Source organism: Leuresthes tenuis, unplaced genomic scaffold, assembly GCF_036924035.1.
Source record: "Leuresthes tenuis unplaced genomic scaffold, fLeuTen1.0.hap1 SCAF_1, whole genome shotgun sequence".
NCBI lineage: Eukaryota > Metazoa > Chordata > Actinopteri > Atheriniformes > Atherinopsidae > Leuresthes > Leuresthes tenuis.
The window spans coordinates 3070033-3092694 of NW_027325355.1; the positions used below are offsets into that span (position 1 = coordinate 3070033).

The window sequence follows — 22662 nt, forward strand, 5'->3', positions numbered from 1 at the left end:
AAAGCTTACAGCACCTGGTATTCCCAAGCAGTCTCCCACCCAAGTACTAACCAGGCCAACCGTGCTTGGCTTCCGAGATCAGACGAGGTCAGGCATGTTCAGGGTGGTGTGGCCGTAAGCGACAATGTCTGTGACAAATGTGCATTATATAGGTACTGGAATCATACGGTTCCTCTATGTAACCAGATAATTGCAGAGAAAGGCTTATGTGTAGTGGGCACATCTTCTTCCCTGACGTGATTATTCTCTGCAGCTGAAACTGAGACTCTCAGATCAATTCGTGTCTGCCAACAAAGCAGCAGAAGCTGAAGATGACTAACTTCCTCATGTGTCACAGGGTGATCAGACGTTGCAACAAAAGACATGCAGGTGGTAGAGAGAAGAGATAAAGCTTACAGCACCTGGTATTCCCAAGCAGTCTCCCACCCAAGTACTAACCAGGCCCAACCCTGCTTGGCTTCCAGGTTAAGACAAGGTGGGGCTTATTCAGGGTGGTGTGGCGGTAAGCAACAATATTTGTTACAAATGTGAATTATATAGGTACTGGAATCATACACTTCCTCTATGAAACCAGATAATTGCCGAGAAAGGCTGATGTGTAGTGGGCATATCATCTTCTCTGATGTGATCATTCTCTTCAGCTGAAACTGAGACTCTCAGATCACTTCGTGTCTGCCAACAAAGCAGCAGCAGCTGAAGATGACCAACTTCCTCATGTGTCACAGGGTGATCAGACGTTGCAACAAAACACATGCAGGTGGTAGAGAGAAGAGAAAAAGCTTACAGCACCTGGTATTCCCAAGCGGTCTCCCACCCAAGTACTAAACAGGCCCAACACTGCTTGGCTTCCGAGATCAGACGAGGTCAGGCAAATTCAGGGTGGTGTGGCCGTAAGTAACAATGTCTGTGACAAATGTGCATTATATAAGTACAGGAATCATACGGTTCCTCTATGTAACCAGATAATTGATGAGAACGGCTGATGTGTAGTGGGCACATCTTCTTCCCTGACGTGATTATTCTCTTCAGCTGAAACTGAGACTCTCAGATCACTTCGTGTCTTCCAACAAAGCAGCAGCAGCTGAAGATGACCAACTTCTTCACGTGTCACAGGGTGATCAGACGTTGCAACAAAAGACATGCAGGTGGTAGAGAGAAGAGAAAAAGCTTACAGCACCTGGTATTCCCAAGCTGTCTCCCATCCAAGTACTAACCAGGTACAACCCTGCTTGGCGTCCGAGATCAGACGAGGTCGGGCTTATTCAGGGTGGTGTGGCCGTAAGCAACAATGTCTCTGACAAATGTGCATTATATAGGTACTGGAATCATACGGTTCCTCTATGCAACCAGATAATTGCCGAGAAAGGCTTATGTGTAGCGGGCAAATCATCTTCTCTGATGTGATCATTCTCTGCAACTGAAACTGAGACTCTCAGATCACTTCGTGTCTGCCAACAAAGCAGCAGCAGCTGAAGATGACTAACTTCCTCATGTGTCACAGGGTGATCAGACGTTGCAACAAAAGACATGCAGGTGGTAGAGAGAAGAGATAAAGCTTACAGCACCTGGTATTCCCAAGCAGTCTCCCACCCAAGTACTAACCAGGCCCAACCCTGCTTGGCTTCCAGGTTAAGACAAGGTGGGGCTTATTCAGGGTGGTGTGGCGGTAAGCAACAATATTTGTTACAAATGTGAATTATATAGGTACTGGAATCATACACTTCCTCTATGAAACCAGATAATTGCCGAGAAAGGCTGATGTGTAGTGGGCATATCATCTTCTCTGATGTGATCATTCTCTTCAGCTGAAACTGAGACTCTCAGATCACTTCGTGTCTGCCAACAAAGCAGCAGCAGCAGCTGAAGATGACCAACTTCCTCATGTGTCACAGGGTGATCAGACGTTGCAACAAAACACATGCAGGTGGTAGAGAGAAGAGAAAAAGCTTACAGCACCTGGTATTCCCAAGCTGTCTCCCATCCAAGTACTAACCAGGTACAACCCTGCTTGGCGTCCGAGATCAGACGAGGTCGGGCTTATTCAGGGTTGTGTGGCCGTAAGCAACAATGTCTCTGACAAATGTGCATTATATAGGTACTGGAATCATACGGTTCCTCTATGCAACCAGATAATTGCCAAGAAAGGCTAACTTGTAGTGGGCACATCTTCTTCCCTGATGTGATTATTGTCTACAGCTGAAACTGAGACTCTCAGATCACTTCGTGTCTGCCAAAAAAGCAGCAGCTGCTGAAGATGACCAACTTCCTCATGTGTCACAGGGTGATCAGACGTTGCAACAAAAGACATGCAGGTGGTAGAGAGAAGAGAAGAAGCTTACAGCACCTGGTATTCCCAAGCAGTCTCCCATCCAAGTACTAAGCAGGTTCAACCCTGTTTGGCTTCCGAGATCACACGAGGTTGGGCATATTCAGGGTGGTGTGGCCGTAAGTAACAATGTCTGTGACAAATGTGCATTATATAGGTACTGGAATCATAAGGTTCCTCTATGCAACCAGATAATTGCCAAGAAAGGCTAACTTGTAGTGGGCACATCTTCTTCCCTGATGTGATTATTCTCTACAGCTGAAACTGAGACTCTCAGATCACTTCGTGTCTTCAAACAAAGCAGCAGCAGCTGAAGATGACCAACTTCCTCATGTGTCACAGGGCGATCAGACATTGCAACAAAAGACATGCAGGTGGTAGAGAGAAGAGAAAAAATTTACAGCACCTGGTATTCCCAAGTGGTCTCCCATTCAAGTACTAACCAGGCCCAACCCTGCTTGGCTTCCGAGATCAGGCGAGGTCAGGCATGTTCCGGGTGGTGTGGCCGTAAGCAGCAATGTCTCTGACAAATGTGCATTATATAGGTACTGGAATCATACGGTTCCTCTATGTAACCAGATAATTGCCGAGAAAGGCTGATGTGTAGCGGGTAAATCATCTTCTCTGATGTGATCATTCTCTGCAACTGAAACTGAGACTCTCAGATCACTTCATGTCTGCCAACAAAGCAGCAGCAGCTGAAGATGACCAACTTCCTCATGTGTCACAGGGTGATCAGACGTTGCAACAAAAGACATGCAGGTGGTAGAGAGAAGAGAAAAAATTTACAGCACCTGGTATTCCCAAGTGGTCTCCCATCCAAGTACTAACCAGGCCCAACCCTGCTTGGCTTCCGAGATCAGACGAGGTCAGGCATGTTCCGGGTGGTGTGGCCGTAAGCAGCAATGTCTCTGACAAATGTGCATTATATAGGTACTGGAATCATACGGTTCCTCTATGCAACCAGATAATTGCCGAGAAAGGCTGATGTGTAGCGGGTAAATCATCTTCTCTGATGTGATCATTCTCTGCAACTGAAACTGAGACTCTCAGATCACTTCATGTCTGCCAACAAAGCAGCAGAAGCTGAAGATGACCAACTTCCTCATGTGTCACAGGGTGATCAGACGTTGCAACAAAAGACATGCAGGTGGTAGAGAGAAGAGAAAAAGCTTACAGCACCTGGTATTCGCAAGCGGTCTCCCATTCAAGAACTAACCAGGCCCAACCCTGCTTGGCTTCCGAGATCAGACGAGGTCGAGCTTATTCAGGGTGGTGTGGCGGTAAGCAACAATATCTCGTACAAATGTGTATTATATAGGTACTGGGATCATACACTTCCTCTATGTAACCAGATAATTGCCGAGAAAGGCTGACTCTTAGTGGGCACATCTTCCTCCTTGATGTGATTATTCTCTGGAGCTGAAACTGAGACTCTCAGATCACTTCATGTCTGCCAACAAAGCAGCAGCAGCAGCTGAAGATGACCAACTTCCTCATGTGTCACAGGGTGATCAGACGTTGCAACAAAAGACATGCAGGTTGTAGAGAGAAGAGAAAAAGCTTACAGCAAATGGTATTTTCAAGCGGTCTCCCACCCAAGTACTAACCAGGCCCAACCCTGCTTGGCTTCCGAGATCAGACGAGGTCAGGCATATTGAGGGTGGTGTGGCCGTAAGCAACAATGTCTGTGACAAATGTGCATTATATAAGTAAAGGAATCATACGGTTCCTCTATGTAACCAGATAATTGCTGAGAAAGGCTGATGTGTAGTGGGCACATCTTCTTCCCTGACGTGATTATTCTCTTCAGCTGAAACTGAGACTCTCAGATCACTTCGTGTCTTCAAACAAAGCAGCAGCAGCTGAAGATGACCAACTTCCTCATGTGTCACAGGGTGATCAGACGTTGCAACAAAAGACATGCAGGTTGTAGAGAGAAGAGAAAACGCTTACAGCACCTGGTATTCCCAAGTAGTCTCCCATTGAAGTACTAACCAGGCCCAACCCTCCTTGGCTTCCGAGATCAGACGACGTCGGGCATATTCAGGGTGGTGTGGCCGTAAGGAACAATTTCTGTGACAAATGTGCATTATATAAGTACTGGAATCATACACTTCCTCTATGTAACCAGATAATTTCCGAGAAAGGCTCACTTGTTATGGGCACATCTTCTTCCCTGATGTGATCATTCTCTGCAGCTGAAACTGAGACTCTCAGATCACTTCTTGTCTGCCAACAAAGCAGCAGCAGCTGAAGATGACCACCTTCCTCATGTGTCACAGGGTGATCAGACGTTGCAACAAAAGACATGCAGGTGGTAGAGAGAAGAGAAAAAACTTAAAGCACCTGGTATTCCCAAGAGGTCTTCCATCCAAGTACTAACCAGGCCCAACCCTCCTTGGCTTCCGAGATCAGACGAGGTCGGGCATGTTCAGGGTGGTGTGGCCGTAAGCAACCATAACTGTGACAAATGTGCATTATATAGGTACTGGAATCATACAGTTCCTCTATGTAACCAGATAATTGCAGAGAAAGGCTGACTTGTAGTGGGCACATCTTCTTCCCTGATGTGATAATTCTCTGCAGCTGAAACTGAGACTCTCAGATCACTTCGTGTCTGCCAACAAAGCAGCAGCAGCTGAAGATGACCAACTTCCTCATGTGTCACAGGGTGATCAGATGTTACAACAAAAGACATGCAGGTGGTCGAGAGAAGAGAAAAAGCTTACAGCACCTGGTATTCCCAAGCAGTCTCCCACCCAAATACTAACCAGGCACAACCCCGCTTGGCTTCCGAGATCAGACGAGGTCAGGCATGTTCAGGGTGGTGTGGCCGTAAGCGACAATGTCTGTGACAAATGTGCATTATATAGGTACTGGAATCATACGGTTCCTCTATGTAACCAGATAATTGCAGAGAAAGGCTTATGTGTAGTGGGCACATCTTCTTCCCTGACGTGATTATTCTCTGCAGCTGAAACTGAGACTCTCAGATCACTTCGTGTCTGCCAACAAAGCAGCAGAAGCTGAAGATGACCAACTTCCTCATGTGTCACAGGGTGATCAGACGTTGCAACAAAAGACATTCGGGTGGTCCAGAGAAGAGATAAAGCTTACAGCACCTGGTATTCCCAAGCAGTCTCCCACCCAAGTACTAACCAGGCCAACCGTGCTTGGCTTCCGAGATCAGACGAGGTCAGGCATGTTCAGGGTGGTGTGGCCGTAAGCGACAATGTCTGTGACAAATGTGCATTATATAGGTACTGGAATCATACGGTTCCTCTATGTAACCAGATAATTGCAGAGAAAGGCTTATGTGTAGTGGGCACATCTTCTTCCCTGACGTGATTATTCTCTGCAGCTGAAACTGAGACTCTCAGATCAATTCGTGTCTGCCAACAAAGCAGCAGAAGCTGAAGATGACTAACTTCCTCATGTGTCACAGGGTGATCAGACGTTGCAACAAAAGACATGCAGGTGGTAGAGAGAAGAGATAAATTTTACAGCACCTGGTATTCCCAAGCAGTCTCCCACCCAAGTACTAACCAGGCCCAACCCTGCTTGGCTTCCAGGTTAAGACAAGGTGGGGCTTATTCAGGGTGGTGTGGCGGTAAGCAACAATATTTGTTACAAATGTGAATTATATAGGTACTGGAATCATACACTTCCTCTATGAAACCAGATAATTGCCGAGAAAGGCTGATGTGTAGTGGGCATATCATCTTCTCTGATGTGATCATTCTCTTCAGCTGAAACTGAGACTCTCAGATCACTTCGTGTCTGCCAACAAAGCAGCAGCAGCTGAAGATGACCAACTTCCTCATGTGTCACAGGGTGATCAGACGTTGCAACAAAACACATGCAGGTGGTAGAGAGAAGAGAAAAAGCTTACAGCACCTGGTATTCCCAAGCGGTCTCCCACCCAAGTACTAAACAGGCCCAACACTGCTTGGCTTCCGAGATCAGACGAGGTCAGGCAAATTCAGGGTGGTGTGGCCGTAAGTAACAATGTCTGTGACAAATGTGCATTATATAAGTACAGGAATCATACGGTTCCTCTATGTAACCAGATAATTGATGAGAACGGCTGATGTGTAGTGGGCACATCTTCTTCCCTGACGTGATTATTCTCTTCAGCTGAAACTGAGACTCTCAGATCACTTCGTGTCTTCCAACAAAGCAGCAGCAGCTGAAGATGACCAACTTCTTCACGTGTCACAGGGTGATCAGACGTTGCAACAAAAGACATGCAGGTGGTAGAGAGAAGAGAAAAAGCTTACAGCACCTGGTATTCCCAAGCTGTCTCCCATCCAAGTACTAACCAGGTACAACCCTGCTTGGCGTCCGAGATCAGACGAGGTCGGGCTTATTCAGGGTGGTGTGGCCGTAAGCAACAATGTCTCTGACAAATGTGCATTATATAGGTACTGGAATCATACGGTTCCTCTATGCAACCAGATAATTGCCGAGAAAGGCTTATGTGTAGCGGGCAAATCATCTTCTCTGATGTGATCATTCTCTGCAACTGAAACTGAGACTCTCAGATCACTTCGTGTCTGCCAACAAAGCAGCAGCAGCTGAAGATGACTAACTTCCTCATGTGTCACAGGGTGATCAGACGTTGCAACAAAAGACATGCAGGTGGTAGAGAGAAGAGATAAAGCTTACAGCACCTGGTATTCCCAAGCAGTCTCCCACCCAAGTACTAACCAGGCCCAACCCTGCTTGGCTTCCAGGTTAAGACAAGGTGGGGCTTATTCAGGGTGGTGTGGCGGTAAGCAACAATATTTGTTACAAATGTGAATTATATAGGTACTGGAATCATACACTTCCTCTATGAAACCAGATAATTGCCGAGAAAGGCTGATGTGTAGTGGGCATATCATCTTCTCTGATGTGATCATTCTCTTCAGCTGAAACTGAGACTCTCAGATCACTTCGTGTCTGCCAACAAAGCAGCAGCAGCAGCTGAAGATGACCAACTTCCTCATGTGTCACAGGGTGATCAGACGTTGCAACAAAACACATGCAGGTGGTAGAGAGAAGAGAAAAAGCTTACAGCACCTGGTATTCCCAAGCTGTCTCCCATCCAAGTACTAACCAGGTACAACCCTGCTTGGCGTCCGAGATCAGACGAGGTCGGGCTTATTCAGGGTTGTGTGGCCGTAAGCAACAATGTCTCTGACAAATGTGCATTATATAGGTACTGGAATCATACGGTTCCTCTATGCAACCAGATAATTGCCAAGAAAGGCTAACTTGTAGTGGGCACATCTTCTTCCCTGATGTGATTATTGTCTACAGCTGAAACTGAGACTCTCAGATCACTTCGTGTCTGCCAAAAAAGCAGCAGCTGCTGAAGATGACCAACTTCCTCATGTGTCACAGGGTGATCAGACGTTGCAACAAAAGACATGCAGGTGGTAGAGAGAAGAGAAGAAGCTTACAGCACCTGGTATTCCCAAGCAGTCTCCCATCCAAGTACTAAGCAGGTTCAACCCTGTTTGGCTTCCGAGATCACACGAGGTTGGGCATATTCAGGGTGGTGTGGCCGTAAGTAACAATGTCTGTGACAAATGTGCATTATATAGGTACTGGAATCATAAGGTTCCTCTATGCAACCAGATAATTGCCAAGAAAGGCTAACTTGTAGTGGGCACATCTTCTTCCCTGATGTGATTATTCTCTACAGCTGAAACTGAGACTCTCAGATCACTTCGTGTCTTCAAACAAAGCAGCAGCAGCTGAAGATGACCAACTTCCTCATGTGTCACAGGGCGATCAGACATTGCAACAAAAGACATGCAGGTGGTAGAGAGAAGAGAAAAAATTTACAGCACCTGGTATTCCCAAGTGGTCTCCCATTCAAGTACTAACCAGGCCCAACCCTGCTTGGCTTCCGAGATCAGGCGAGGTCAGGCATGTTCCGGGTGGTGTGGCCGTAAGCAGCAATGTCTCTGACAAATGTGCATTATATAGGTACTGGAATCATACGGTTCCTCTATGTAACCAGATAATTGCCGAGAAAGGCTGATGTGTAGCGGGTAAATCATCTTCTCTGATGTGATCATTCTCTGCAACTGAAACTGAGACTCTCAGATCACTTCATGTCTGCCAACAAAGCAGCAGCAGCTGAAGATGACCAACTTCCTCATGTGTCACAGGGTGATCAGACGTTGCAACAAAAGACATGCAGGTGGTAGAGAGAAGAGAAAAAATTTACAGCACCTGGTATTCCCAAGTGGTCTCCCATCCAAGTACTAACCAGGCCCAACCCTGCTTGGCTTCCGAGATCAGACGAGGTCAGGCATGTTCCGGGTGGTGTGGCCGTAAGCAGCAATGTCTCTGACAAATGTGCATTATATAGGTACTGGAATCATACGGTTCCTCTATGCAACCAGATAATTGCCGAGAAAGGCTGATGTGTAGCGGGTAAATCATCTTCTCTGATGTGATCATTCTCTGCAACTGAAACTGAGACTCTCAGATCACTTCATGTCTGCCAACAAAGCAGCAGAAGCTGAAGATGACCAACTTCCTCATGTGTCACAGGGTGATCAGACGTTGCAACAAAAGACATGCAGGTGGTAGAGAGAAGAGAAAAAGCTTACAGCACCTGGTATTCGCAAGCGGTCTCCCATTCAAGAACTAACCAGGCCCAACCCTGCTTGGCTTCCGAGATCAGACGAGGTCGAGCTTATTCAGGGTGGTGTGGCGGTAAGCAACAATATCTGGTACAAATGTGTATTATATAGGTACTGGGATCATACACTTCCTCTATGTAACCAGATAATTGCCGAGAAAGGCTGACTCTTAGTGGGCACATCTTCCTCCTTGATGTGATTATTCTCTGGAGCTGAAACTGAGACTCTCAGATCACTTCATGTCTGCCAACAAAGCAGCAGCAGCAGCTGAAGATGACCAACTTCCTCATGTGTCACAGGGTGATCAGACGTTGCAACAAAAGACATGCAGGTTGTAGAGAGAAGAGAAAAAGCTTACAGCAAATGGTATTTTCAAGCGGTCTCCCACCCAAGTACTAACCAGGCCCAACCCTGCTTGGCTTCCGAGATCAGACGAGGTCAGGCATATTGAGGGTGGTGTGGCCGTAAGCAACAATGTCTGTGACAAATGTGCATTATATAAGTAAAGGAATCATACGGTTCCTCTATGTAACCAGATAATTGCTGAGAAAGGCTGATGTGTAGTGGGCACATCTTCTTCCCTGACGTGATTATTCTCTTCAGCTGAAACTGAGACTCTCAGATCACTTCGTGTCTTCAAACAAAGCAGCAGCAGCTGAAGATGACCAACTTCCTCATGTGTCACAGGGTGATCAGACGTTGCAACAAAAGACATGCAGGTTGTAGAGAGAAGAGAAAACGCTTACAGCACCTGGTATTCCCAAGTAGTCTCCCATTGAAGTACTAACCAGGCCCAACCCTCCTTGGCTTCCGAGATCAGACGACGTCGGGCATATTCAGGGTGGTGTGGCCGTAAGGAACAATTTCTGTGACAAATGTGCATTATATAAGTACTGGAATCATACACTTCCTCTATGTAACCAGATAATTTCCGAGAAAGGCTCACTTGTTATGGGCACATCTTCTTCCCTGATGTGATCATTCTCTGCAGCTGAAACTGAGACTCTCAGATCACTTCTTGTCTGCCAACAAAGCAGCAGCAGCTGAAGATGACCACCTTCCTCATGTGTCACAGGGTGATCAGACGTTGCAACAAAAGACATGCAGGTGGTAGAGAGAAGAGAAAAAACTTAAAGCACCTGGTATTCCCAAGAGGTCTTCCATCCAAGTACTAACCAGGCCCAACCCTCCTTGGCTTCCGAGATCAGACGAGGTCGGGCATGTTCAGGGTGGTGTGGCCGTAAGCAACCATAACTGTGACAAATGTGCATTATATAGGTACTGGAATCATACAGTTCCTCTATGTAACCAGATAATTGCAGAGAAAGGCTGACTTGTAGTGGGCACATCTTCTTCCCTGATGTGATAATTCTCTGCAGCTGAAACTGAGACTCTCAGATCACTTCGTGTCTGCCAACAAAGCAGCAGCAGCTGAAGATGACCAACTTCCTCATGTGTCACAGGGTGATCAGATGTTACAACAAAAGACATGCAGGTGGTCGAGAGAAGAGAAAAAGCTTACAGCACCTGGTATTCCAAAGCAGTATCCCATCCAAGTACTAACCAGGCCCAACCGTGCTTGGCTTCCGAGATCGGACAAGGTCGGATATGTTCAGGGTGGTGTGGCCGTAAGCAACAAAGTCTTTGACAAATGTGCATTATATAGGTACTGGAATCATACAGTTCCTCTATGTAACCAGATAATTGCCGAGAAAGGCTGATGTGTAGTGGGCATATATTCTTCCCTGATGTGATTATTCTCTGCAGCTGAAACTGAGACTCTCAGATCACTTTGTGTCTGCCAACAAAGCAGCAGCAGCTGAAGATGACCAACTTCCTCATGTGTCACAGGGTGATCAGATGTTACAACAAAAGACATGCAGGTGGTAGAGAGAAGAGAAAAAGCTTACAGCACCTGGTATTCCCAAGCAGTCTCCCACCCAAGTACTAACCAGGCAAAACCCTGCTTGGCTTCCGAGATCAGACGAGATCGGGCATATTATATTCAGGGTGGTGTGGCCGTAAGCGACAATCTCTGTGACAAATGTGTATTATATAGGTACTGGAATCATACACTTCCTCTATGTAACCAGATAATTGCCGAGAAAGGCTGACTCTTAGTGGGCACATCTTCCTTCTTGATGTGATCATTCTCTTCAGCTGAAACTGAGACTCTCAGATCACTTCGTGTCTGCCAACAAAGCAGCAGAAGCTGAAGATGACCAACTTCCTCATGTGTCACAGGGTGATCAGACGTTGCAACAAAAGACATGCAGGTGGTAGAGAGAAGAGAAAAAGCTTACAGCACCTGGTATTCGCAAGCGGTCTCCCATTCAAGAACTAACCAGGCCCAATCCTGCTTGGCTTCCGAGATCAGACGAGGTCGAGCTTATTCAGGGTGGTGTGGCGGTAAGCAACAATATCTGGTACAAATGTGTATTATATAGGTACTGGAATCATACACTTCCTCTATGTAACCAGATAATTGCCGAGAAAGGCTGACTCTTAGTGGGCACATCTTCCTCCTTGATGTGATTATTCTCTGGAGCTGAAACTGAGACTCTCAGATCACTTCGTGTCTGCCAAGAAAGCAGCAGCAGCAGCTGAAGATGACCAACTTCCTCATGTGTCACAGGGTGATCAGACGTTGCAACAAAAGACATGCAGGTTGTAGAGAGAAGAGAAAAAGCTTACAGCAAATGGTATTTTCAAGCGGTCTCCCACCCAAGTACTAACCAGGCCCAACCCTGCTTGGCTTCCGAGATCAGGCATATTGAGGGTGGTGTGGCCGTAAGCAACAATGTCTGTGACAAATGTGCATTATATAAGTACAGGAATCATACGGTTCCTCTATGTAACCAGATAATTGCTGAGAAAGGCTGATGTGTAGTGGGCACATCTTCTTCCCTGACGTGATTATTCTCTTCAGCTGAAACTGAGACTCTCAGATCACTTCGTGTCTTCAAACAAAGCAGCAGCAGCTGAAGATGACCAACTTCCTCATGTGTCACAGGGTGATCAGACGTTGCAACAAAAGACATGCAGGTTGTAGAGAGAAGAGAAAACGCTTACAGCACCTGGTATTCCCAAGCAGTGTCCCATTGAAGTACTAACCAGGCCCAACCCTCCTTGGCTTCCGAGATCAGACGAGGTCGGGCATATTCAGGGTGGTGTGGCCGTAAGGAACAATTTCTGTGACAAATGTGCATTATATAAGTACTGGAATCATACACTTCCTCTATGTAACCAGATAATTTCCGAGAAAGGCTGACTCTTAGTGGGCACATCTTCCTTCTTGATGTGATCATTCTCTTCAGCTGAAACTGAGACTCTCAGATCACTTCGTGTCTGCCAACAAAGCAGCAGCAGCTGCTGAAGATGACCAACTTCCTCATGTGTCATAGGGTGATCAGACGTTGCAACAAAAGACATGCAGGTGGTAGAGAGAAGAGAAAAAGCTTAAAGCACCTGGTATTCCCAAGAGGTCTTCCATCCAAGTACTAACCAGGCCCAACCCTCCTTGGCTTCCGAGATCAGACGAGGTCGGGCATGTTCAGGGTGGTGTGGCCGTAAGCAACAATGTCTCTGACAAATGTGCATTATATAGGTACTGGAATCATACGGTTCCTCTATGCAACCAGTTAATTTCCGAGAAAGGCTGATGTGTACTGGGCACATTTTCTTCCCTGACGTGATTATTCTCTGCAGCTGAAACTGAGACTCTCAGATCACTTTGTGTCTGCCAACAAAGCAGCAGCAGCTGAAGATGACCAACTTCCTCATGTGTCACAGGGTGATCAGACGTTGCAACAAAAGACATGCAGGTGGTAGAGAGAAGAGAAAAAGCTTACAGCATCTGGTATTCCCAAGCTGTCTCTCATCCAAGTACTAACCAGGCCCAACCCTCCTTGGCTTCTGAGAGCAGACGAGGTCAGACATATTCAGGGTGGTTTGGCCGTAAGCAACAATCTCTGTGACAAATGTGCATTATATAGGCAATGGAATCATATGGTTCCTCTATGTAACAAGATAATTGCCGAGAAAGGCTGATATGTAGTGGGCACATCTTGTTCCCTGACGTGATAATTTTCTCCAGCTGAAAATGAGACTCTCAGATCACTTCGTGTCTGCCAACAAAGCAGCAGCAGCTGAAGATGACCACCTTCCTCATGTGTCACAGGGTGATCAGACGTTGCAACAAAAGACATGCAGGTGGTAGAGAGAAGAGAAAAAGCTTAAAGCACCTGGTATTCCCAAGAGGTCTTCCATCCAAGTACTAACCAGGCCCAACCCTCCTTGGCTTCCGAGATCAGACGAGGTCGGGCATGTTCAGGGTGGTGTGGCCGTAAGCAACAATGTCTCTGACAAATGTGCATTATATAGGTACTGGAATCATACACTTCCTCTATGTAACCAGATAATTGCCGAGAAAGGCTGACTCTTAGTGGGCACATCTTCCTTCTTGATGTGATCATTCTCTTCAGCTGAAACTGAGACTCTCAGATCACTTCGTGTCTGCCAACAAAGCAGCAGAAGCTGAAGATGACCAACTTCCTCATGTGTCACAGGGTGATCAGACGTTGCAACAAAAGACATGCAGGTGGTAGAGAGAAGAGAAAAAGCTTACAGCACCTGGTATTCGCAAGCCGTCTCCCATTCAAGAACTAACCAGGCCCAACCCTGCTTGGCTTCCGAGAACAGACGAGGTCGAGCTTATTCAGGGTGGTGTGGCGGTAAGCAACAATATCTGGTACAAATGTGTATTATATAGGTACTGGAATCATACACTTCCTCTATGTAACCAGATAATTGCCGAGAAAGGCTGACTCTTAGTGGGCACATCTTCCACCTTGATGTGATTATTCTCTGGAGCTGAAACTGAGACTCTCAGATCACTTCATGTCTGCCAACAAAGCAGCAGCAGCAGCTGAAGATGACCAACTTCCTCATGTGTCACAGGGTGATCAGACGTTGCAAGAAAAGACATGCAGGTTGTAGAGAGAAGAGAAAAAGCTTACAGCAAATGGTATTTTCAAGCGGTCTCCCACCCAGGTACTAACCAGGCCCAACCCTGCTTGGCTTCCGAGATCAGACGAGGTCAGGCATATTCAGGGTGGTTTGGCCGTAAGCAACAATGTCTGTGACAAATGTGCATTATATAGGCAATGGAATCATATGGTTCCTCTATGTAACAAGATAATTGCCGAAAAAGTCTGATATATAGTGGGCACATCTTGTTCCCTGACGTGATAATTTTCTCCAGCTGAAAATGAGACTCTAAGATCACTTCGTGTCTGCCAACAAAGCAGCAGAAAATGAAGATGACCAACTTCCTCATGTGTCACAGGGTGATCAGACGTTGCAACAAAAGACATGCAGGTGGTTGAGAGAAGAGAAAAAGCTTACAGCACCTGATAATCCCAAGCAGTCTCCCATCCAAGTACTAACCAGGCACAACCCTGCTTGGCTTCCGAGATCAGACGAGGTCAGGCATATTCAGGGTGGTGTGGCCGTAAGCAACAATGTCTGTGACAAATGTAAATTGTATAGGTACTGGAATCATACGTTTCCTCTATATAACCAGATAATTGCAGAGAAAGGCTGATAAATAGTGGGCACATCTTCTTCCCTGACGTGATTATTCTCTCCAGCTGAAAATGAGACTCTCAGATCACTTCGTGTCTGCCAACAAAGCAGCAGCAGCTGAAGATGACCAACTTCCTCATGTGTCAGAGGGCGATCAGACCTTGCAACAAAATACATGCAGGTGGTAGAGAGAAGAGAAAAAGCTTACAGCACCTGGTATTCCCAAGGGGTCTCCCATTCAAGTACTAACCAGGCCCAACCCTGCTTGGGTTCCGAGATCAGTCGAGGTCGGGCATATTCAGGGTGGTGTGGCCGTAAGTAACAATGTCTGTGAAAAATGTGCATTATATAGGAACTGGAATAATACAGTTCCTCTATGTAACCAGATAATTGCAGAGAAAGGCTAACTTGTTGTGGGCACATCTTCTTCCTTGATGTTATTATTCTCTGCAGCTGAAACTGAGACTCTCAGATCACTTCGTGTCTGCCAACAAAGCAGCAGCAGCTGAAGATGACCAACTTCCTCATGTGTCAGAGGGCGATCAGACCTTGCAACAAAATACATGCAGGTGGTAGAGAGAAGAGAAAAAGCTTACAGCACCTGGCATTCCCAAGGGGTCTCCCATTCAAGTACTAACCAGGCCCAACCCTGCTTGGGTTCCGAGATCAGTCGAGGTCGGGCATATTCAGGGTGGTGTGGCCGTAAGTAACAATGTCTGTGAAAAATGTGCATTATATAGGTACTGGAATAATACAGTTCCTCTATGTAACCAGATAATTGCAGAGAAAGGCTAACTTGTTGTGGGCACATCTTCTTCCTTGATGTTATTATTCTCTGCAGCTGAAACTGAGACTCTCAGATCACTTCGTGTCTGCTAACAAAGCAGCAGCAGCTGAAGATGACCAACTTCCTCATGTGTCACAGGGCGATCAGACATTGCAACAAAAGACATGTAGGTGGTAGAGAGAAGAGAAAAAGCTTACAGCACCTGGTATTCCCAAGCGGTGTCCCATCAAAGTACTAACCAGGCCCAGCCCCCCTTGGCTTCCGAGATCAGACAAGGTCAGACATATTCAGGGTGGTTTGGCCATAAGTAACAATCTCCGTGACAAATGTGCATTATATAGGCAATGGAATCATACACTTCCTCTATGTAACCAGATAATTGCCGAGAAAGGCTGATATGTAGTGGGCACATCTTCTTCCCTGACATGATAATTCTCTCCAGCTGAAAATGAGACTCTCAGATCACTTTGTGTCTGCCAACAAAGCAGCAGCAGCTGAAGATGACCAACTTCCTCATGTGTCACAGGGTGATCAGACGTTGCAACAAAAGACATGCAGGTGGTAGAGAGAAGAGAAAAAGCTTACAGCACCTGGTATTCCCAAGCTGTCTCCCATCCAAGTACTAACCAGGCCCAAACCTGCTTGACTTCCAAGATCAGACGAGGTCGGGCTTATTCAGGGTGGTGTGGCCGTAAGCAACAATATCTGTGACAAATGTGCATTATATAGGTACTGGAATCATACACTTCCTCTATGTAACCAGATAATTGCCGAGAAAGGCTGACTTGTAGTGGGCACATCTTCTTCCCTGATGTGATTATTCTCTGCAGCTGAAATTGAGACTATCAGATCACTTCGTGTCTGCCAACAAAGAAGCAGCAGCAGCTGAAGATGACCAACTTCCTCATGTGTCACAGGAGGATCAGACGTTGCCACAAAAGACATTCAGGTGGTCCAGAGAAGAGATAAAGCTTACAGCACCTGGTATTCCCAAGCAGTCTCCCATTTAAGTACTAACCAAGCCCAACCCTCCTTGGCTTCCGAGATCAGACGAGGTCGGGCATGTTCAGGGTGGTGTGGCCGTAAGCAACATGGTCTGTGACAAATGTGCATTATATAGGTACTGGAATCATACGGTTCCTCTATGTAACCAGATAATTGCCGAGAAAGGCTGACTTGTAGTGGGCACATCTTCTTCCCTGATGTGATTATTCTCTGCAGCTGAAACTGAGACTCTCAGATCACTTCGTGTCTGCAAACAAAGCAGCAGAAGCTGAAGATGACCACCTTCCTCATGTGTCACAGGGTGATCAGACGTTGCAACAAAAGACATGCAGGTGGTAGAGAGAAGAGAAGAAGCTTACAGCACCTGGTATTCCCAAGCCGTCTCCCATTTAAGTACTAACCAGGCCCAACCCTCCTTGGCTTCCGAGATCAGACGAGGTCGGGCATGTTCAGGGTGGTGTGGCCGTAAGCAACCATAACTGTGACAAATGTGCATTATATAGGTACTGGAATCATACACTTCCTCTGTGTAACCAGATAATTGCCGAATAAGGCTGACTTGTAGTGGGTTCATCTTCCTCCTTGATGTGATTATTCTCTTCAGCTGAAACTGAGACTCTCAGATCACCTCGTGTCTATCAACAAAGCAGCAGCAGCTGAAGATGACCAACTTCCTCATGTGTCACAGGGTGATCAGACGTTGCAACAAAAGACATGCAGGTGGTCCAGAGAAGAGAAAAAGCTTACAGCACCTGGTATTCCCAAGCGGTCTCTCATCAAAGTACTAACCAGGCCCAACCCTCCTTGGCTTCTGAGATCACACGAGATTGGGCATATTCAGGGTGGTTTGGCCGTAAGCAACAATGTCTGTGACAAATGTGCATTATATAGGCAATGGAATCATATGGTTCCTCTATGTAACAAGATAATTGCCGAAAAAGTCTGATATATAGTGGGCACATCTTGTTCCCTGACGTGATAATTTTCTCCAGCTGAAAATGAGACTCTAAGATCACTTCGTGTCTGCCAACAAAGCAGCAGAAAATGAAGATGACCAACTTCCTCATGTGTCACAGGGTGATCAGACGTTGCAACAAAAGACATGCAGGTGGTTGAGAGAAGAGAAAAAGCTTACAGCACCTGATAATCCCAAGCAGTCTCCCATCCAAGTACTAACCAGGCACAACCCTGCTTGGCTTCCGAGATCAGACGAGGTCGGGCATATTCAGGGTGGTGTGGCCGTAAGCAACAATGTCTGTGACAAATGTAAATTGTATAGGTACTGGAATCATACGTTTCCTCTATATAACCAGATAATTGCAGAGAAAGGCTGATAAATAGTGGGCACATCTTCTTCCCTGACGTGATTATTCTCTCCAGCTGAAAATGAGACTCTCAGATCACTTCGTGTCTGCCAACAAAGCAGCAGCAGCTGAAGATGACCAACTTCCTCATGTGTCAGAGGGCGATCAGACCTTGCAACAAAATACATGCAGGTGGTAGAGAGAAGAGAAAAAGCTTACAGCACCTGGCATTCCCAAGGGGTCTCCCATTCAAGTACTAACCAGGCCCAACCCTGCTTGGGTTCCGAGATCAGTCGAGGTCGGGCATATTCAGGGTGGTGTGGCCGTAAGTAACAATGTCTGTGAAAAATGTGCATTATATAGGAACTGGAATAATACAGTTCCTCTATGTAACCAGATAATTGCAGAGAAAGGCTAACTTGTTGTGGGCACATCTTCTTCCTTGATGTTATTATTCTCTGCAGCTGAAACTGAGACTCTCAGATCACTTCGTGTCTGCTAACAAAGCAGCAGCAGCTGAAGATGACCAACTTCCTCATGTGTCACAGGGCGATCAGACATTGCAACAAAAGACATGTAGGTGGTAGAGAGAAGAGAAAAAGCTTACAGCACCTGGTATTCCCAAGCGGTGTCCCATCAAAGTACTAACCAGGCCCAGCCCCCCTTGGCTTCCGAGATCAGACAAGGTCAGACATATTCAGGGTAGTTTGGCCATAAGTAACAATCTCCGTGACAAATGTGCATTATATAGGCAATGGAATCATACACTTCCTCTATGTAACCAGATAATTGCCGAGAAAGGCTGATATGTAGTGGGCACATCTTCTTCCCTGACGTGATAATTCTCTCCAGCTGAAAATGAGACTCTCAGATCACTTTGTGTCTGCCAACAAAGCAGCAGCAGCTGAAGATGACCAACTTCCTCATGTGTCACAGGGTGATCAGACGTTGCAACAAAAGACATGCAGGTGGTAGAGAGAAGAGAAAAAGCTTACAGCACCTGGTATTCCAAAGCAGTCTCCCATCCAAGTACTAACCAGGCCCAAACCTGCTTGACTTCCAAGATCAGACGAGGTCGGGCTTATTCAGGGTGGTGTGGCCGTAAGCAACAATATCTGTGACAAATGTGCATTATATAGGTACTGGAATCATACACTTCCTCTATGTAACCAGATAATTGCCGAGAAAGGCTGACTTGTAGTGGGCACATCTTCTTCCCTGATGTGATTATTCTCTGCAGCTGAAATTGAGACTATCAGATCACTTCGTGTCTGCCAACAAAGAAGCAGCAGCAGCTGAAGATGACCAACTTCCTCATGTGTCACAGGAGGATCAGACGTTGCCACAAAAGACATTCAGGTGGTCCAGAGAAGAGATAAAGCTTACAGCACCTGGTATTCCCAAGCAGTCTCCCATTTAAGTACTAACCAGGCCCAACCCTCCTTGGCTTCCGAGATCAGACGAGGTCGGGCATGTTCAGGGTGGTGTGGCCGTAAGCAACCATAACTGTGACAAATGTGCATTATATAGGTACTGGAATCATACACTTCCTCTATGTAACCAGATAATTGCCGAGAAAGGCTGACTTGTAGTGGGCACATCTTCTTCCCTGACGTGATTATTCTCTGCAGCTGAAATTGAGACTCTCAGATCACTTCGTGTCTGCCAACAAAGCAGCAGCAGCTGAAGATGACCAACTTCCTCATGTGTCACAGGGCGATCAGACCTTGCAACAAAATACATGCAGGTGGTAGAGAGAAGAGAAAAAGCTTAAAGCACCTGGCATTCCCAAGGGGTCTCCCATTCAAGTACTAACCAGGTCCAACCCTGCTTGGGTTCCAAGATCAGACAAGGTCAGACATATTCAGGGTGGTTTGGCCGTAAGTAACAATCTCCGTGACAAATGTGCATTATATAGGCAATGGAATCATACACTTCCTCTATGTAACCAGATAATTGCCGAGAAAGGCTGATATGTAGTGGGCACATCTTCTTCCCTGACGTGATAATTCTCTCCAGCTGAAAATTAGACTCTCAGATCACTTTGTGTCTGCCAACAAAGCAGCAGCAGCTGAAGATGACCAACTTCCTCATGTGTCAAAGGGTGATCAGACGTTGCAACAAAAGACATGCAGGTGGTAGAGAGAAGAGAAAAAGCTTACAGCACCTGGTATTCCCAAGCAGTCTCCCATCCAAGTACTAACCAGGCCCAAACCTGCTTGACTTCCAAGATCAGATGAGGTCGAGCTTATTCAGGGTTGTGTGGCCGTAAGCAACAATGTCTCTGACAAATGTGCATTATATAGGTACTGGAATCATACGGTTCCTCTATGCACCCAGATAATTGCTGAGAAAGGCTGATGTGTAGTGGGCAAATCTTCTTCCTTGACGTGATTATTCTCTTCAGCTGAAACTGAGACTCTCAGATCACTTCGTGTCTGCCAACAAAGCAGCAGCAGCTGAAGATGACCAACTTCCTCATGTGTCAGAGGGCGATCAGACCTTGCAACAAAATACATGCAGGTGGTAGAGAGAAGAGAAAAAGCTTACAGCACCTGGTATTCCCAAGCGGTCTCTCATCAAAGTACTAACCAGGCCCAACCCTCCTTGGCTTCTGAGATCACACGAGATTGGGCATATTCAGGGTGGTTTGGCCGTAAGCAACAATCTCTGTGACAAATGTGCATTATATAGGCAATGGAATCATATGGTTCCTCTATGTAACAAGATAATTGCCGAAAAAGTCTGATATATAGTGGGCACATCTTGTTCCCTGACGTGATAATTTTCTCCAGCTGAAAATGAGACTCTAAGATCACTTCGTGTCTGCCAACAAAGCAGCAGAAAATGAAGATGACCAACTTCCTCATGTGTCACAGGGTGATCAGACGTTGCAACAAAAGACATGCAGGTGGTTGAGAGAAGAGAAAAACCTTACAGCACCTGATAATCCCAAGCGGTCTCCCATCCAAGTACTAACCAGGCACAACCCTGCTTGGCTTCCGATATCAGACGAGGTCGGGCATATTCAGGGTGGTGTGGCCGTAAGCAACAATGTCTGTGACAAATGTAAATTGTATAGGTACTGGAATCATACGTTTCCTCTATATAACCAGATAATTGCAGAGAAAGGCTGATAAATAGTGGGCACATCTTCTTCCCTGACGTGATTATTCTCTCCAGCTGAAAATGAGACTCTCAGATCACTTCGTGTCTGCCAACAAAGCAGCAGCAGCTGAAGATGACCAACTTCCTCATGTGTCAGAGGGCGATCAGACCTTGCAACAAAATACATGCAGGTGGTAGAGAGAAGAGAAAAAGCTTACAGCACCTGGCATTCCCAAGGGGTCTCCCATTCAAGTACTAACCAGGCCCAACCCTGCTTGGGTTCCGAGATCAGTCGAGGTCGGGCATATTCAGGGTGGTGTGGCCGTAAGTAACAATGTCTGTGAAAAATGTGCATTATATAGGTACTGGAATAATACAGTTCCTCTATGTAACCAGATAATTGCAGAGAAAGGCTAACTTGTTGTGGGCACATCTTCTTCCTTGATGTTATTATTCTCTGCAGCTGAAACTGAGACTCTCAGATCACTTCGTGTCTGCTAACAAAGCAGCAGCAGCTGAAGATGACCAACTTCCTCATGTGTCACAGGGCGATCAGACATTGCAACAAAAGACATGTAGGTGGTAGAGAGAAGAGAAAAAGCTTACAGCACCTGGTATTCCCAAGCGGTGTCCCATCAAAGTACTAACCAGGCCCAGCCCCCCTTGGCTTCCGAGATCAGACAAGGTCAGACATATTCAGGGTGGTTTGGCCATAAGTAACAATCTCCGTGACAAATGTGCATTATATAGGCAATGGAATCATACACTTCCTCTATGTAACCAGATAATTGCCGAGAAAGGCTGATATGTAATGGGCACATCTTCTTCCCTGACATGATAATTCTCTCCAGCTGAAAATGAGACTCTCAGATCACTTTGTGTCTGCCAACAAAGCAGCAGCAGCTGAAGATGACCAACTTCCTCATGTGTCACAGGGTGATCAGACGTTGCAACAAAAGACATGCAGGTGGTAGAGAGAAGAGAAAAAGCTTACAGCACCTGGTATTCCCAAGCTGTCTCCCATCCAAGTACTAACCAGGCCCAAACCTGCTTGACTTCCAAGATCAGACGAGGTCGGGCTTATTCAGGGTGGTGTGGCCGTAAGCAACAATATCTGTGACAAATGTGCATTATATAGGTACTGGAATCATACACTTCCTCTATGTAACCAGATAATTGCCGAGAAAGGCTGACTTGTAGTGGGCACATCTTCTTCCCTGATGTGATTATTCTCTGCAGCTGAAATTGAGACTATCAGATCACTTCGTGTCTGCCAACAAAGAAGCAGCAGCAGCTGAAGATGACCAACTTCCTCATGTGTCACAGGAGGATCAGACGTTGCCACAAAAGACATTCAGGTGGTCCAGAGAAGAGATAAAGCTTACAGCACCTGGTATTCCCAAGCAGTCTCCCATTTAAGTACTAACCAAGCCCAACCCTCCTTGGCTTCCGAGATCAGACGAGGTCGGGCATGTTCAGGGTGGTGTGGCCGTAAGCAACATGGTCTGTGACAAATGTGCATTATATAGGTACTGGAATCATACGGTTCCTCTATGTAACCAGATAATTGCCGAGAAAGGCTGACTTGTAGTGGGCACATCTTCTTCCCTGATGTGATTATTCTCTGCAGCTGAAACTGAGACTCTCAGATCACTTCGTGTCTGCAAACAAAGCAGCAGAAGCTGAAGATGACCACCTTCCTCATGTGTCACAGGGTGATCAGACGTTGCAACAAAAGACATGCAGGTGGTAGAGAGAAGAGAAGAAGCTTACAGCACCTGGTATTCCCAAGCCGTCTCCCATTTAAGTACTAACCAGGCCCAACCCTCCTTGGCTTCCGAGATCAGACGAGGTCGGGCATGTTCAGGGTGGTGTGGCCGTAAGCAACCATAACTGTGA

The 22662-nt window shown here is 46.3% G+C and overlaps 57 pseudogenes; all 57 read right to left on the reverse strand.

The window, feature by feature from the left end:
• Positions 1–2: 2 nt before the first annotated feature.
• On the reverse strand, positions 3–120 carry LOC140289553 (5S ribosomal RNA; annotated as a pseudogene).
• A 269-nt stretch (positions 121–389) lies between these two features.
• LOC140297202 (5S ribosomal RNA) lies at positions 390–508 on the reverse strand (annotated as a pseudogene).
• Positions 509–777: 269 nt separating this feature from the next.
• LOC140316248 (5S ribosomal RNA) lies at positions 778–896 on the reverse strand (annotated as a pseudogene).
• A 269-nt stretch (positions 897–1165) lies between these two features.
• LOC140290477 (5S ribosomal RNA) lies at positions 1166–1284 on the reverse strand (annotated as a pseudogene).
• Positions 1285–1553: 269 nt separating this feature from the next.
• Positions 1554–1672, reverse strand: LOC140297203 (5S ribosomal RNA; annotated as a pseudogene).
• A 272-nt stretch (positions 1673–1944) lies between these two features.
• On the reverse strand, positions 1945–2063 carry LOC140295100 (5S ribosomal RNA; annotated as a pseudogene).
• A 269-nt stretch (positions 2064–2332) lies between these two features.
• Positions 2333–2451, reverse strand: LOC140296040 (5S ribosomal RNA; annotated as a pseudogene).
• A 269-nt stretch (positions 2452–2720) lies between these two features.
• On the reverse strand, positions 2721–2839 carry LOC140281923 (5S ribosomal RNA; annotated as a pseudogene).
• A 269-nt stretch (positions 2840–3108) lies between these two features.
• Positions 3109–3227, reverse strand: LOC140300912 (5S ribosomal RNA; annotated as a pseudogene).
• Positions 3228–3496: 269 nt separating this feature from the next.
• Positions 3497–3615, reverse strand: LOC140286342 (5S ribosomal RNA; annotated as a pseudogene).
• A 272-nt stretch (positions 3616–3887) lies between these two features.
• Positions 3888–4006, reverse strand: LOC140293290 (5S ribosomal RNA; annotated as a pseudogene).
• Positions 4007–4275: 269 nt separating this feature from the next.
• Positions 4276–4394, reverse strand: LOC140294179 (5S ribosomal RNA; annotated as a pseudogene).
• A 269-nt stretch (positions 4395–4663) lies between these two features.
• LOC140269130 (5S ribosomal RNA) lies at positions 4664–4782 on the reverse strand (annotated as a pseudogene).
• A 269-nt stretch (positions 4783–5051) lies between these two features.
• Positions 5052–5170, reverse strand: LOC140278302 (5S ribosomal RNA; annotated as a pseudogene).
• A 269-nt stretch (positions 5171–5439) lies between these two features.
• Positions 5440–5557, reverse strand: LOC140289554 (5S ribosomal RNA; annotated as a pseudogene).
• A 657-nt stretch (positions 5558–6214) lies between these two features.
• Positions 6215–6333, reverse strand: LOC140316259 (5S ribosomal RNA; annotated as a pseudogene).
• A 269-nt stretch (positions 6334–6602) lies between these two features.
• LOC140290478 (5S ribosomal RNA) lies at positions 6603–6721 on the reverse strand (annotated as a pseudogene).
• Positions 6722–6990: 269 nt separating this feature from the next.
• LOC140297204 (5S ribosomal RNA) lies at positions 6991–7109 on the reverse strand (annotated as a pseudogene).
• Positions 7110–7381: 272 nt separating this feature from the next.
• Positions 7382–7500, reverse strand: LOC140295101 (5S ribosomal RNA; annotated as a pseudogene).
• A 269-nt stretch (positions 7501–7769) lies between these two features.
• On the reverse strand, positions 7770–7888 carry LOC140296041 (5S ribosomal RNA; annotated as a pseudogene).
• Positions 7889–8157: 269 nt separating this feature from the next.
• Positions 8158–8276, reverse strand: LOC140281928 (5S ribosomal RNA; annotated as a pseudogene).
• Positions 8277–8545: 269 nt separating this feature from the next.
• On the reverse strand, positions 8546–8664 carry LOC140300913 (5S ribosomal RNA; annotated as a pseudogene).
• Positions 8665–8933: 269 nt separating this feature from the next.
• LOC140286354 (5S ribosomal RNA) lies at positions 8934–9052 on the reverse strand (annotated as a pseudogene).
• Positions 9053–9324: 272 nt separating this feature from the next.
• Positions 9325–9443, reverse strand: LOC140293291 (5S ribosomal RNA; annotated as a pseudogene).
• Positions 9444–9712: 269 nt separating this feature from the next.
• LOC140294180 (5S ribosomal RNA) lies at positions 9713–9831 on the reverse strand (annotated as a pseudogene).
• A 269-nt stretch (positions 9832–10100) lies between these two features.
• Positions 10101–10219, reverse strand: LOC140269137 (5S ribosomal RNA; annotated as a pseudogene).
• A 269-nt stretch (positions 10220–10488) lies between these two features.
• Positions 10489–10607, reverse strand: LOC140281760 (5S ribosomal RNA; annotated as a pseudogene).
• A 269-nt stretch (positions 10608–10876) lies between these two features.
• On the reverse strand, positions 10877–11000 carry LOC140279617 (5S ribosomal RNA; annotated as a pseudogene).
• Positions 11001–11269: 269 nt separating this feature from the next.
• On the reverse strand, positions 11270–11388 carry LOC140292740 (5S ribosomal RNA; annotated as a pseudogene).
• A 650-nt stretch (positions 11389–12038) lies between these two features.
• On the reverse strand, positions 12039–12157 carry LOC140289502 (5S ribosomal RNA; annotated as a pseudogene).
• A 272-nt stretch (positions 12158–12429) lies between these two features.
• LOC140306894 (5S ribosomal RNA) lies at positions 12430–12548 on the reverse strand (annotated as a pseudogene).
• Positions 12549–12817: 269 nt separating this feature from the next.
• Positions 12818–12936, reverse strand: LOC140296223 (5S ribosomal RNA; annotated as a pseudogene).
• A 269-nt stretch (positions 12937–13205) lies between these two features.
• On the reverse strand, positions 13206–13324 carry LOC140306901 (5S ribosomal RNA; annotated as a pseudogene).
• Positions 13325–13593: 269 nt separating this feature from the next.
• On the reverse strand, positions 13594–13712 carry LOC140294809 (5S ribosomal RNA; annotated as a pseudogene).
• A 272-nt stretch (positions 13713–13984) lies between these two features.
• On the reverse strand, positions 13985–14103 carry LOC140292664 (5S ribosomal RNA; annotated as a pseudogene).
• Positions 14104–14372: 269 nt separating this feature from the next.
• LOC140288835 (5S ribosomal RNA) lies at positions 14373–14491 on the reverse strand (annotated as a pseudogene).
• A 269-nt stretch (positions 14492–14760) lies between these two features.
• LOC140300948 (5S ribosomal RNA) lies at positions 14761–14879 on the reverse strand (annotated as a pseudogene).
• Positions 14880–15148: 269 nt separating this feature from the next.
• LOC140307411 (5S ribosomal RNA) lies at positions 15149–15267 on the reverse strand (annotated as a pseudogene).
• Positions 15268–15536: 269 nt separating this feature from the next.
• Positions 15537–15655, reverse strand: LOC140295140 (5S ribosomal RNA; annotated as a pseudogene).
• A 269-nt stretch (positions 15656–15924) lies between these two features.
• LOC140269476 (5S ribosomal RNA) lies at positions 15925–16043 on the reverse strand (annotated as a pseudogene).
• A 272-nt stretch (positions 16044–16315) lies between these two features.
• Positions 16316–16434, reverse strand: LOC140310015 (5S ribosomal RNA; annotated as a pseudogene).
• Positions 16435–16703: 269 nt separating this feature from the next.
• Positions 16704–16822, reverse strand: LOC140312696 (5S ribosomal RNA; annotated as a pseudogene).
• A 269-nt stretch (positions 16823–17091) lies between these two features.
• On the reverse strand, positions 17092–17210 carry LOC140290777 (5S ribosomal RNA; annotated as a pseudogene).
• A 269-nt stretch (positions 17211–17479) lies between these two features.
• Positions 17480–17598, reverse strand: LOC140272316 (5S ribosomal RNA; annotated as a pseudogene).
• A 269-nt stretch (positions 17599–17867) lies between these two features.
• Positions 17868–17986, reverse strand: LOC140307417 (5S ribosomal RNA; annotated as a pseudogene).
• Positions 17987–18255: 269 nt separating this feature from the next.
• LOC140296411 (5S ribosomal RNA) lies at positions 18256–18374 on the reverse strand (annotated as a pseudogene).
• Positions 18375–18643: 269 nt separating this feature from the next.
• Positions 18644–18762, reverse strand: LOC140317589 (5S ribosomal RNA; annotated as a pseudogene).
• Positions 18763–19034: 272 nt separating this feature from the next.
• On the reverse strand, positions 19035–19153 carry LOC140300759 (5S ribosomal RNA; annotated as a pseudogene).
• Positions 19154–19422: 269 nt separating this feature from the next.
• On the reverse strand, positions 19423–19541 carry LOC140297117 (5S ribosomal RNA; annotated as a pseudogene).
• A 269-nt stretch (positions 19542–19810) lies between these two features.
• LOC140288954 (5S ribosomal RNA) lies at positions 19811–19929 on the reverse strand (annotated as a pseudogene).
• A 269-nt stretch (positions 19930–20198) lies between these two features.
• Positions 20199–20317, reverse strand: LOC140290778 (5S ribosomal RNA; annotated as a pseudogene).
• A 269-nt stretch (positions 20318–20586) lies between these two features.
• On the reverse strand, positions 20587–20705 carry LOC140291728 (5S ribosomal RNA; annotated as a pseudogene).
• A 269-nt stretch (positions 20706–20974) lies between these two features.
• On the reverse strand, positions 20975–21093 carry LOC140307422 (5S ribosomal RNA; annotated as a pseudogene).
• A 269-nt stretch (positions 21094–21362) lies between these two features.
• On the reverse strand, positions 21363–21481 carry LOC140295141 (5S ribosomal RNA; annotated as a pseudogene).
• A 269-nt stretch (positions 21482–21750) lies between these two features.
• On the reverse strand, positions 21751–21869 carry LOC140269481 (5S ribosomal RNA; annotated as a pseudogene).
• A 272-nt stretch (positions 21870–22141) lies between these two features.
• LOC140310020 (5S ribosomal RNA) lies at positions 22142–22260 on the reverse strand (annotated as a pseudogene).
• A 269-nt stretch (positions 22261–22529) lies between these two features.
• LOC140312703 (5S ribosomal RNA) lies at positions 22530–22648 on the reverse strand (annotated as a pseudogene).
• Between the last annotated feature and the right edge of the window lie 14 nt (positions 22649–22662).